A 14196-nucleotide genomic window follows, 5' to 3' on the forward strand; every position below is an offset into this window, starting at 1 on the left:
AGGAGCATCCCAGAGCTTTCAGCTGTCAGCACTTAGAATGATTTCACTGCTTTCCTCTGAAGTGTATTTGATGATCCTTAATGTGTGTGAGAGAGTATGAGTATCCATATGCAGTGTTAAAAATAATAATTACAAATGTCAAAAAATAATGCATTGCATTATTGGGTTAGTCCTAATTCGACTGTTTCACTTGTTTTTGTTATAAAATGTTGCATTATCTTGTCATTTCTTGGCTAATGTTCTCTCTCTCTCTCTCTCTCTCTCTCTCTCTCTCTCTTAGCAGTAGCACTATGCTTGGCTTGCAGGTTGATTCTGCCATTTGATGTGGTATATTGTGCTGTCACAACAACTAGTTTGCACATAACAGCTACACTGTAAAGACATTGCGCTGCAGTATAGACAGTGATGTAAAATTATAATGGGAGCAATCCAGTCACGTCACACACACACTGTCACATGTGTTGATTCGGCCTACGGAAACATTTTAGGGAAGGGAAGGGGAGGTTTTCAGTTGCATTCATGAGTAAATAAAGTAAAGAATGGAACAGAATGAAATGATTGACTGAAAATGTTTATATTTGCTCTAACTCTTCTTGGAATGTTCATCAGAGCTCAGGAGAAAAATATCTTTATTCGATCTGTGGAAGATAATTTTCACTCTATGAGAAAAAAAATGATATTGAAATGATAACTAAAACATCTACATTATTAGTCTAAATAATTTTTAACCTGGTTTTGGCCGGGTTTTTATCTTCTCAGAATCTGTTTCAGTGCCTTTCTCAGAAATAATGTGACCTAGATATTTACAGATATTATATAAATTCTTTATATAAAAATAATGTCATAATTATTACTTTTTATCAGAATGTTTACTTTTTATAACTAGTAATGTCATAATTATGACTTTTTATCTCATAATTATGATTTACAAGTGCATTATTTTTTTCTTATATGGTGGAAATGGGCTTTCATATGAATCAGTCTTTCAAATAAGTTTTCAGTTCAAAACCGGATTGCTGAATCAGTGAGTTGAACTGAAGAACCAGATCTGATTCATGAATGAATCATCTATTCAATGCATGTGATTCGTTAAAAAGATTTGACTCAAAGGAGCGTTTTATCCTTGATCGTCATTTCTCTTTTGAACACACCAAGCTATAGCGAGCTAGAGCATTCAGTAAATAATGACTGTTCCTCACACAAAGATCATACGTACCTCTCTGATTGTACTTTTTTGACACCTTTATTCACTTTCATTGTATGAAAAAGACTGACCAAATAAATAAATAAATAATAATAAAAAAAACTTTGGGGTTTCACAGCAGAAAGAAATTCATACAGGTTTTGAACTATGTGAGGATGAGAAAATGATGACCAAATGTCAATAATCACTGGTAAAGTATTTGTACTTTAAAAAGTAACCTATAGGTTTCATGGAGTGAATCCAACAAAAAACACATTTTATACATTTTATACAAAAGTATGTTATTGATTGATTGATTGCAAATGAGTTTACACAGCTTGTGTGCGTACCTATGTCCATATGCATATATGTTTGTGCAAACATCACAGTCTTGACACACTGCCGTTGTGATGTTGTCAGCTCAGGTAGCTGAAGTGGAAATAATGCCACATGTCAGCGGACACAGACAGGCCACTCCGAATCCACACTGAAAGCCTCCACTTTTCAGCCTCATCTGTAGCCAATCTCCCCGCCGGACGCACCTCGCCATGAGCTCATTGAGTTGTCAAAATCTCAAATAACCCCAGCTGCGAAGAAAAGAACAACTGCAGAAATGTCTGTCTTTCCTTCACCCAGGGTCAGTATTCCAAAATCTTCTCCAAAATCACGGTTGCCGTGGGAACCCCTAAAGCCAGGCCCTGGTCAGACCAGCAGGCATTTAAATGGAAATGGGCAGTGCAGGCAGCTCTTTAAAGCCATCTCCCTTCTCTCCTTTAGCTCGTCAGCACACATTTGGGCACGGCTGGCCGCGCAGCAAAGACGCCCCACCGGCACACCGCGATGTTCAGGCTTAGAAGATTAGCAGATCCTTTTACAGAAACTAATCTGGTGATATAAAGGGGGACAATGTGAGCGAAAAGGAGAGAGGAGAAGGGCTGCTTCATTTTAAACTGTGCCTCGGCGGCTCAAGTGATATTATTCCGTGTGCCCTCCCCAAAATATACTCATAATGCAATCTGGACTGCTCTTCCCCGGCTGATTGTGTGTCATTCTTGCGTGTCACGATGCATCAGGATCAACACGCGGGCGAGAATCCGGCACAGAGGCGGAGCACGCCGAGACGGGAGAGAGTGACATGAGAGAGGGGATGATGGTGCCAGGATGTCATAATAAAATGGGCAGAATGAAAGGCCGCTGTGTCTAACGTGGTTAAAGAGATCAGCTCTTCAAAGCGGCCGCCCCCTTCGTATCTCTCTGATGCACCCAACACCCGAAGGGCTGCCTTTCAGCCTCACAGCGGTCCGGTCCAGACTCACATGGTGCAGCTGTTTCGGAACGTCTCCGAGTGTATTTATATGTCTGTTTGTTTGCACACAGCCTGAGGCTGGGATGGTATGCAAAAGCTGCGCTGCATTATGGGAAGAGCATGAGGTTGGGCATCACAGCGAGGAGTGCGGACGGAGAGTGATTTGTTTGTCATCTCCATGCGTTCAGGGATATTGATCCCACTTTATGCAAATAATTGGAGCATTTGAATATTTGTGACAGACACGAGTGAGGTGTTTTGGGTAATTGGCGCAACCTATTCAAAGCCATAAATCTGGGATTCCTCCTTATGCAGCAACAAAAGGATAACAAATAATTCTGCAGTCATCTGAAAATCTCAAAACATATGGCTGGGATGAGCAACCCGTCCAAAAATCTGCTCCTGATTTCACTACTGTTTTATCAGCATTCGCTTTTTTCCACTATATATGGCTGCAGTTCTTCCATTAAGATCATGAAACTCTTTCTTTCCCTCCGATCTGTCTCTGAAACATTCATTCATTCATTGGTTCATTCACTGGAGAGCTGCAATCAGGCAGAAAATCAAGCTTAAAGAGAGGGAGACACAGACACAGGGTTTCCTTCCCAAACCTAATCCACTTTTTGTTGCAGGCTACTAAATTGCATTCCTGTAGGCAAGGAGAATGGAGTGGGACTTTGGACTGGGTAATACAGGGGCTGAAAAGACAGAGATATGGGAGTCGTTAGCTACACTGGTGGCAGGAGATGTCTCCTGACAGCAGCTGTTAGGACATGCCAGCTCTATAATGCTGTTTGAAATAGTTTCAGCCATTGCTTTTCTCCTTGGCTAGAAAATGAATCACCCCGAGACATTCTCAGCTTCAAAATGTAGTATGCATTACCAACAACAACGAGTTGGATATTGAAAAGGATAAAAGACTGGACGTGTGTGCATTCTCATGTATGCAAAATACAAATCCTAGTGGCTTTAGAAACATGGAATGGGATTTTAGATAGATAGATAGATAGATAGATAGATAGATAGATAGATAGATAGATAGATAGATAGATAGATAGATAGATAGATAGATAGATAGATAGATAGATAGATAGATAGATAGATAGATAGATAGATAGATAGATAGATAGATAGATAGATAGATAGATAGATAGATAGATAGATAGATAGATAGATAGATAGATAGATAGATAGATAGATAGATAGATAGATAGATAGATAGATAGATAGATAGATAGATAGATAGATAGATAGATAGATAGATAGATAGATAGATAGATAGATAGACAGATGGTTCATGCTCTTTGAAACACTTCACATTTTCTGCCATGTTTTGAGACCGTTCCTAATTCTGTATTCACTCTGTGTGGGAGATACATTAGGGACAGGGTCGGCTCTAATCGTTATTGTCACGACTCTCTTTTCCATTAGTCAATGCTTACGTCCACACACACTCCACATACACAGACACTGGGCAGCACAAGACTGATTGAAGCTGGGCGCAGTACGTTAATGAATGTATGCACGGCGAATATAAATAAGGTTTCCTGCTAAAGTTGATCTAAACAACAAACAAACCGCATATACAGCAGCACAGCGGAGGAAAATCTCAGCAGTGGTGAAATTATTCAGATATTCACAAGGAAGCAACACCACGGTTGGAGTCATGGCCTAGTGGTTAGCCTAGGGCTTTTTATTTTAAAGGTTGCTTTCAGACCACAGGAGAATGAATGTTTTATTTACAGAGTTTCAGATGTTTCCCTTAAAACAACTGTTGACATAAGTACAGAGCTATTCATGTGCATAGTAATGGGTAGCTACATAGCTGCATTTGAATTTATTATTCGAGAGGACGAGGAGTCAATGAATTGTAAATTATTTTAAAGGGTTAGTTCACCCAAAAATGAAAATTCTGTCATTAATTACACACCCTCATGTCGTTCCACACCCGTAAGACCTTCGTTCATCTTCAGAACACACATTAAGATATTTTTGATTAAATCCGATGGATCTGTGAGGCCTGTATTGACAGCAAGTTAATTTACACTTTCAATGCCCAGAAAGCTACTAAAAACATGTTTAAAACAGTTCATGTGACTGCAGTGGTTCAACATTAATGTTATGAAGCAATGAGAATACTTTTTGTGCACCAAAAAAACAAAATAATGACTTTTCAAAAGTGCCCTAGAATTAAAAATGTAATTTATCCTGGCATAGTTGAATAACAAGAGTTCAGTACATGTAAATGACATACAGTGAGTCTCAAACTCCATTGTTTCCTCCTTATGTAAATCTCATTTGTTTAAAAGACCTCAGAAGAACAGGCGAATCTGTTATGTAACAGTCGGATCATTAATATGTACGCCCCCAATATTTGCATATGCCAGCTCATGTTCAAGGCATTACACAAGGGCAGCCAGTATTAACATCTGGATCTGTGCACAGCTGAATCATCAGACCAGGTAAGCAATCAAGAACAATAGTGAAAAATGGCAGATGGAGCAATAATAACTGACATGATCCATGATATCATGATATTTTTAGTGATATTTGTAAATTGTCTTTCTAAATGTTTCGTTAGCATGTTGCTAATGTACTGTTAAATGAGGTTAAAGTTACCATCATTTCTTACTGTATTCACGGAGACAAGAGCCGTCGCTATTTTCATTTTTAAACACTTGCAGTCTGTATAATTCATAAACACAACTTCATTCTTTATAAATCTCTCCAACAGTGTGTAATGTTAGTTTTCGCCACAGAGCGCTATCAAACTCATTCAGAATCAAATGTAAACATCCAAATAAATACCATACTTACGCGATTAGACATGCTGCACGACGAACACTTTGTAAAGATACATTTTGAGGGTTATATTAGCTGTGTCAACTTTATTTATGTTGTTCAAGGCAGTTGCGAGCTCTGGGGGAGGGGAGCACAATATTTAAAGGGGCAGCGCAGCCTGAATCAGCGCATATTTAATTATGCCCCAAAATAGGCAGTTAAAAAAGTGAAGAAAGAAAAACAAAAACAAACATCTATGGGGTATTTTGAGCTGAAACTTCACAGACACATTCAGGGGACTCCTTAGACTTATATTACATCTTTTGAAAAGACGTTCTATGGCACTTTTCAACAATATCTAGTGATGTGCGATTTCAAAACATGAACCTTCGAACCTTTACGAATCTTTTGTTTTGAATCAGTGGTTCGGAGCGCCAAAGTCACGTGATTTCAGTAAATGAGGCTTCTTTACAACATAAGTGTTTCGGAATTTCAATAGTTCACGTGGCTTTGGCAGTTTGATACACGATCCGAACCACTGATTCGAAACAAAAGATTCAAACATCTAAAAGTTGTAACTTCTTCCTGAGTCTCTCCATCAGTGTCGACTCCGGTTTGAACAATGTAAGGCTGAACACATTCCTCATTTTGGCTGCGTGAGATTCTCCTGCTTTGTTGTTGTTGAGCTGTTAAAGCTCTGCCCTCTTCTGGAAAGTGGGCAGGATCAGCAGCTCATTTGCATTTAAAGGGACACACACAAAAATGTCATGTTTTTACTCACACCCAAATAGGGGCAAATTTGACAAGCTATAATAAAAGATCTGTGGGGGATTTTGAGCTGAAACTTCACAGACACATTCTGGGGACAGTGCAGGGTGTATAGTAAAGTTCAGTTGCTGCTTTAAATTTTGAAGTAAAATCAAATTGGTCATTTCAACTTTTATTTTTTTTTTGCCTCGTTGAGTCTTAAAAAATAAAGTTAGAATTGGTTAAATTAATTTGTTGAGCTAATGTAATGGAAAAACATATTGTATGTTGCCATGACTTTCTGATCATTTTATTTTTATTTTTTTTACAGTGAGTCAGATATTAAATTAGTTATTTTTATTTTTTCTAGAATTGAAGGGTGCAAACGCTGACACCTTAAAACATGGCGCTCATGCAGGCAATGTGCGTTTGAATCCAGGTCATGTAATGTCCCTGACCTCTCTATACTGCAGCAAAAAAAGTGAAACCACATCAAAGTCTTCACGGAGAGTTGAGCTTTGGAGTGATAATCTGATGGACAGTGAGTCACTGGTACAGATGACCTGCTGCACGGGGCCAACGAGATGCTGTTTCAGGCCAAGAAAAACAGCCAATCTTGACACAGAAAGACTATCCATGCCGACCTGCGAGCCGAACTCATCAACTCTCAGCTACCAGCCTGGGATGAATGAAATCAGACCCCTGCAGCCCTCAGCAGGAGTTTTATCAGTGGTTGGCCGAAGGTCCACACACACACACACACACACGTTCAGCCTGCGTTAAGCTGCTTGTTATCTTCCACCATTTAGCTACGTCCTCTTTTTCATTGTCATTGTCTTTGACACCATTCTCTGTGTAAAAGAGCCATTAATTTTAGCCTCACCTTTGTTCTTCCTTTCTTCCGTCTCTTTCACTTTCTCTAGGTCTCCTATCATTCCAGTGCCCTTCTCTTTTTACATCCCTCTATCTGTTCTTTTTCACACCGCTTCCATTTTTTTCCAGCACGTTGGTCTGGTTTGCATCACGGTATGTTATTTTGAGATCCCATCGAAGGCAAAGTGTGTGTCAAAAGGTATGATTTTACTTCTGATAGCAGGAGGGGAATAATTGTGGCAGGCAGAGGCAGAGAAAGAGAACAAGATCTGTAATCTGTTTTCCTTGGATCAGAACTTTATGAATACTCACAGGGCTTAGTGAGCTAGCGAGATGCATAGTGCAGATACTTCCTGCTGTCCCAAGACCGGACCGCCCGCAGGCTAACAAACCCTCTCTGATTCACACACACACACACACACACACACACAAAATACGCTGCAGTCCCAGACACAGACGCACCAGCTCCTCTTAAATTCCCTCGACTTCCTCCTGCACAGATTAGCTTATGAAAATAAATATACAAAAACAAAAGAACAAAGAATATTAAAGCCCACATACATTATATATATATATATATATATATATATATATATATATATATATATATATATATATATATATATTACCTTGCAAAGTTTTATAAATGTGATTGTCCTTTGTTTAGTGAGTGAAAAATGTATGTCTTTTGTAGCCTATTCAAAAATCCTTCTATTCAGGTTGAAATGTAAATAAATCACAATTTACTTAAAGGTGCAGTATGCTATTTGTCAAAATCACTGTTGAACACTGTTGATATCTGAAATCAACCCAAACAAACACACCCATCCCTTCATTGCTCCACCCCCAAAATGCACAAACATGCAATGCAAGAATGTCTCTGAAGCAAAGCGAAATAATGCTTCGCGAAAAATAAAGCAAAGATGATGAACAAACAACAAGGAAGCACTAAAAAATGAACATACAGTACACGAGCAAGAGTTGGTTGTTAGTCGCCAGCAGCACAGCAGCTCCAGAAAAACAATGACACTCAAATCTGTCCTGTTACTAGAGCTAACATTACAACAACAGCAAATCTTGGTTCTGTGAAACAGCAAAACCAATGTTACCCGCGTATGGAGCAGAAACAACACAGGGTCTGTTTTCAGGCCTTCCCGCTGAGATCTCTCCAGCACTGGAAAGCTTTTCTATTATTAACTCAGGTCCTCTTAGCTCCAGCCTGAGCATAACCCTTCATTTTCCAGTGATGTTCCTCTGACATTTTCTCTTTTGTGATGTCTCTCCGCAATCTCTCTTTCTACAGTCTCTCTTCAAATCTCCATCTTGCTCACTCTCTCTCCTCCCAATCATGAGTGGACACTCCCCCATTGCTGATTGGCTCATTCTCTCTCCTCCCAATCATGAGTGGACACTCCCCTGTTAGAATCTAATAATTCAACATAATAATATAATTCAAGAAGATCTGTTCAGGTTGAGTGATCTAGCACAGAAAAGCAGGTACCTGGGTATCAAATGGAAGACTCAGACACAGAGAATGCAGTTCAACCAAGATACAAAGTTTATTCGGCCAGAGAGCCAATTATATATTGAAAATATAGGAAGTGAAAATGACAACTCAGCATTGTACACTACTCTAAGAAAAGCAACATGTTCTCTGAGCATGACATAATGACTAGATAGAGACACAGAGACACAGAAAAACATGCACAGGATATTCTTAGAGACTTACTATTGCCGATTCCTGATTGGCTCACTCTCCCTCCTCCCCCATCATGAGTGGACACGCCCCCTATTGCTGATTGGCTCACTCTCCCTCCTCCCCCATCATGAGTGGACACACCCCCTACTGCTGATTGGCTCACTCTCTCCACCCCCATCGTGAATGGACACACCCCCTACTTCTGAATGGCTCACTCTCTCCTCCCCTATTGTGAATGGACACACCCCCTACTGCTGATTGGATCACTCTCTCCTCCCCATCATAAGTGGACACGACCCCTACTCCTGATTGGCTCACTCTCTCTTCCCCCATCGTGAATAGACATGCCCCCTACTGCTGATTAGCTCACTTTCCGTCCTCCCCCATCATGAGTGGACACGCCCCCTACTGCTGATTGGCTCACTCTCTCCTCCCCTATTGTGAATGGACACGCCCCCTACTGCTGATTGGCTCACTCTCTCCTCCCCCATCATGAGTGGACACGCCCCCTACTGCTGATCTGCTCATTCTTTCTCCTCCCCCATCATGAGTGGACACACCCCCTACTGCTGATTGGCTCACTCTCTCCTCCCCCATCGTGAATGGACACGCCCCCTACTGCTGATTGGCTCACTCTCTCCTCCCCCATCATGAGTGGACACGCCCCCTACTGCTGATCTGCTCATTCTTTCTCCTCCCCCATCATGAGTGGACACGCCCCCTACTGCTGATTGGCTCACTCTCTCCTCCCCCATCGTGAATAGACATGCCCCCTACTGCTGATTAGCTCACTCTCTCCTCCCCCATCATGAGTGGACATGCCCCCTACTGCTGATTGGCTCACTCTCTCCTCCCCATCATGAGTGGACACACCCCCTACTGCTGATTGGCTCACTCTCCCTCCTCCCACATCATGAGTGGACACGCCCCCTATTGCTGATTGGCTCACTCTCCCTCCTCCCCCATCCTGAATAGACATGCCCCCTACTGCTGATTAGCTCACTTTCCGTTCTCCCCCATCATGAGTGGACATGCCCCCTACTGCTGATTGGCTCACTCTCTCCTCCCCATCATGAGTGGACACGCCCCCTACTGCTGATTGGCTCACTCTCTCCTCCCCATCATGAGTGGACACGCCCCCTACTGCTGATTGGCTCACTCTCTCCTCCCCCATCGTGAATAGACATGCCCCCTACTGCTGATTAGCTCACTTTCCGTCCTCCCCCATCATGAGTGGACATGCCCCCTACTGCTGATTGGCTCACTCTCTCCTCCCCATCATGAGTGGACACGCCCCCTACTGCTGATCTGCTCACTCTTTCTCCTCCCCATCATGAGTGGACACGACCCCTACTCCTGATTGGCTCACTCTCTCCTCCCCCATCGTGAATAGACATGCCCCCTACTGCTGATTAGCTCACTTTCCGTCCTCCCCCATCATGAGTGGACATGCCCCCTACTGCTGATTGGCTCACTCTCTCCTCCCCATCATGAGTGGACACGCCCCCTACTGCTGATTGGCTCACTCTCTCCTCCCCATCATGAGTGGACACGCCCCCTACTGCTGATTGGCTCACTTTCCGTTCTCCCCCATGAGTGGATACGCCCCCTACTGCTGATTGGCTCACTCTCTCCTCCCCATCATGAGTGGACACGCCCCCTACTGCTGATTGGCTCACTCTCTCCTCCCCATCATGAGTGGACACACCCCCTACTGCTGATTGGCTCACTCTCTCCTCCCCATCATGAGTGGACACACCCCCTACTGCTGATTGGCTCACTATCTCCCCATCATGAGTGGACACATCCCTTACTCCTGATTGGCTCACTCTCTCCTCCCCCATCATTAGTGGACACGCCCCCTACTGCTGATTGGCTCACTCTCTCCTCCCTATCATGAATGGACACACCCCCTACTTCTGATTGGCTACAAGTGTGTTGTGGCGCTTGGTCCGATCCCAAACAGTGTATTTCAAAAATTGCTTACTGCACCTTTAAGTGAAGTGTCTGACGGTTGTGGTCAACTGTCCATTGTTGTGACAAATTTGCTATTGATCAGTGTTCTACAAATGTTGTAATGTGGACTGTTTGTATTTTCAGATTTTTAAATGTCTCACGCAAATGAAGAAATTCTATCATTCAGGTCCGACTCAGTTGTTATGGAACACCCACTTTTCAAAATTAATTTCCAATCAATTCTCTATAGGCAAAGTCATACTCCACACTCCATTTCTCTCTTTGAATATCCTTTTTTATTATTATTTAAAAATATGTCACATTATGGAAGTAAAATGGGTTCAAACACTGTTTCACGTTGACCTTAAGCGTGGACTCTGAATCAGCGTGTAACAAGCTGTTGTGGTGTGATGAGAATCTAAATGAAATTCCATTTTCAAGCGGTGAAATTATCATGCCCCTTGTCTTTATTATGATGATTGACCTTTACGACCGTGTGGCCACTTCAAGAGATTTGAGGTTATGAAATCTGAATTGCATCGATCAAAGGAACATCACTCATCCTGAAATCATTTTTTCACTCAGTCTCCCTTCACACTCCCACTCTCCAACAGCTGATAACACAGGCGATGATTAGCCCCGGAGAGTGGCGGCAGAAGGTCACATGTCCGAGTGCGGCTTCCTGTTTCTCCCGCGCGCTCGCAGATGGCGGTGATTAGGGCGAGCAGGACTGTGTGTGACAGTGTAGTAGATGGATCAGGAAAAGAACAGGAGATAAATAAAGCAGGCTGTTTGCGTGCTGATCCTGTCAGCAAACCCACAACAACCGATCTATCAGCAAAGACAGAGAGAGAAGTGAAGATAAATGCAGAAAGAGAGAGAATGTGAGAGGGACGGAGGAACAACAGAAACAGTAAATCCATTGGAAGAGTAAAATGTTATTCTTCAGAACCTAACTTGAAATAATTATGCTTCTAAGACTCTAAAGTAGTTCCCAAACTTCTGAATCTTATGGCCTTTAAATACAGGGAACAAATCAGCAGAGACCCAACGTTTAACCAGTGCACTGTTGATGTTAAATTGATGTTAAAGTTCGGAAGCTTAAAAATACTTTGATATCTGAATGAACAATTAACAGACACACACACGCACAAAGTAGCCAATGCTTTTTTTAATGGAGTTGAGCTCAACAACTTCTGCTTCAGTGAGTCAGATTAATTGAGAAACCAACTCGTAAGCATTTCTGGATCCCTAAAAATGGCTCATAAAAAAGCCTTTCGCTTTGAACTTCACTGGTCTCGTTGTATATTTGAGATTCACTAAATAGAACTGGCTGACAAAGGTTAGAAAAAAACTTTTCTGTTTGTGCTTCACTAAAAAGAGCCAGCTCGTAAGAATTATTCGTTCGAAAACTGGACTTTACTGCTAGCACTATATACTTCCCATTGAATAAAACATGGAATAGTTTCAGAGTATTTTAGTATGGTGTCCTATAGAAGCCCATTTCAACCACATAAGAAAAAATGATAAAAAAAAAAAAATGAAATTATATGACTTAGTATGTCTTAAAGTCGACAAGATAAGTCACAATTATTATATGAAAAGTCGAAATTATGACATACTAAGTCGAAAGGGTAAAAAGTTTAAATCCTGACTTAAAATGTCATAAGTATGACAAAAATTATGATATAAAAGTTGAAATTATACCAAAATTGACATTTGAACCAATTAATAATTTTGACTTTTATCTCCTTTTATTCCATAATTATGACTTACTATATCAATTATGACATAGTATCTCATTATATCGACTTTTAATTTTGACTTCTAGGGCCCTATTTTAAGCCTATCTAAGCGCATGGTCTAAAGCGTATGGTGCAGGAGCACTTAGGGTGTGTCTGAATCCACTTTTGCTAGTTTAGCAATGGGGGAAAAACGGTCGCGCGCCAGGCCCATGGTCCAAAAGGGTTGTAACTAATCTCTTAATGAGTAATAGGTGTGTTTTGGGTGTAACATGCAATAAACCAATCAGAGTTTCTTCTCCAATTCCCTTTGAAAGCCAGGTGCGCTTGCACCATGGCAGATTCACTATTTACATGGCGGAATTTACAAGCGGAAAGACTGAAAGCTTCTCCAGAGAAGAATCTTTTTATTTTAAATATTTGGCAAGTTTGTGTGCTGCTGTGAGTCCCTGTGCGTGTCAAGCAGAGTGTACATGCGTTGTGCACCTGCCTATAGGTGCATATTATTAACAAGCTCTTTAAATAACAAAAAAAATACTGCGCCATTGATTTTAGACCAGAGGGCTGTTTCATAAAAGATGCTAAGGAAAGCGAGGATTAAACTCCAAAACCTGACTTGAATTAACCTAACAAATGAGTTTGGGATAAAACGGTTTCATAAAAGGTAATTGAAGTTCACGCAGTCCCGCTAATTCGATCCAGGTTCACCTAGTCAAGATAATTTCGCGTGCACGGTTTTTTAAAGCAGCCCTAGAGGTCGATCATGGATCAAATCGATCCACCACAGGAAAGGGCATACATTTTGTGCCATTTTATGCGTTTGAGACATGGTGTTTTCCTCTTTTTCCTACTTTTCACAAGTTTATTCTCCATCTGTAAATGTTAGAAAGTAATGCAAATATTTCCATTTTGCGGCTAAACTTCACAGTGAACGAGCGCTGCTGAGCGCATGCGCGCTAAACAGACGGAATGCAATAGAAGCAATAATTCTAAAATATACATTTCACTAAAATATTTGATGTTGGACATTAAATGTGCCTTATGTACAAGTTTAAACCTACAAGTATGTGTATTTTTTATGATAGTAACTGTAAATGGACTATTGTAATGCAGTAAAACAATGTACTTTGGGACAATTACTGAGTTTAGATTCATCTTACCAATTAAAATTTAGTCTGTGCATATTTATCTAAATTTTTAATTTTGTGATCTTAATTTCTGCTCTTCTAATAACCATAAAGAGTACTACTGCCAAACAAAACCAGAGAGAAATGTAAAAAAAAACAATCTAATTAAATATTGGGCTCAAAACATTTAGCCAGTAGGAAAACCTGTAGGTTTTACACACACACACACATATATATATATATATGTTAATAAAGTCAAAAAATTGTATGTGAGAGAGTCAGCTGTAACATCATTGCTTTCCTATTGGTCGGTGTTAGAGAAGCTCAGCTTAGCCTGACAGTTAGCCTGCTCCAGACCAGGCTAGTTTCCCAGCATAAGTTGCCAGGGTAACTGAGTTTGAACTAATTTAAGTTTGTTTTATGAAACAGAATTCGCTGACAAAAAGTCTGACTAAGTAATATAAGCCTGGCTTGTTTTCTAATCTTATTTTATGAAACAGCCCTCTGGTCTTTGTTGGTCGTTTTCAGTTACCTCAAAATAGCAATACGCCAACAATGCACCTGAACACATTTCGTTTCCAGACCAGCTCGCCCATGGGTGCACAGATGTGTGCGAGTGCATTTGCTATTTAAACAACGTGGACACAGGACATGAAAATGATTACTGCGTCGGGCTAAAACTAGCAAAAAAACACTTGCGTCTCACCTGGAGCCGCATTGCGCCGGGTGTATGATAGGGCACTAAAACTTGAAAAGTCATAATTATGGCATAAAAAATTATG

The sequence above is a fragment of the Chanodichthys erythropterus genome, chromosome 16, assembly GCF_024489055.1.
Source record: "Chanodichthys erythropterus isolate Z2021 chromosome 16, ASM2448905v1, whole genome shotgun sequence".
In the NCBI taxonomy this organism is placed as follows: Eukaryota; Metazoa; Chordata; class Actinopteri; order Cypriniformes; family Xenocyprididae; genus Chanodichthys; species Chanodichthys erythropterus.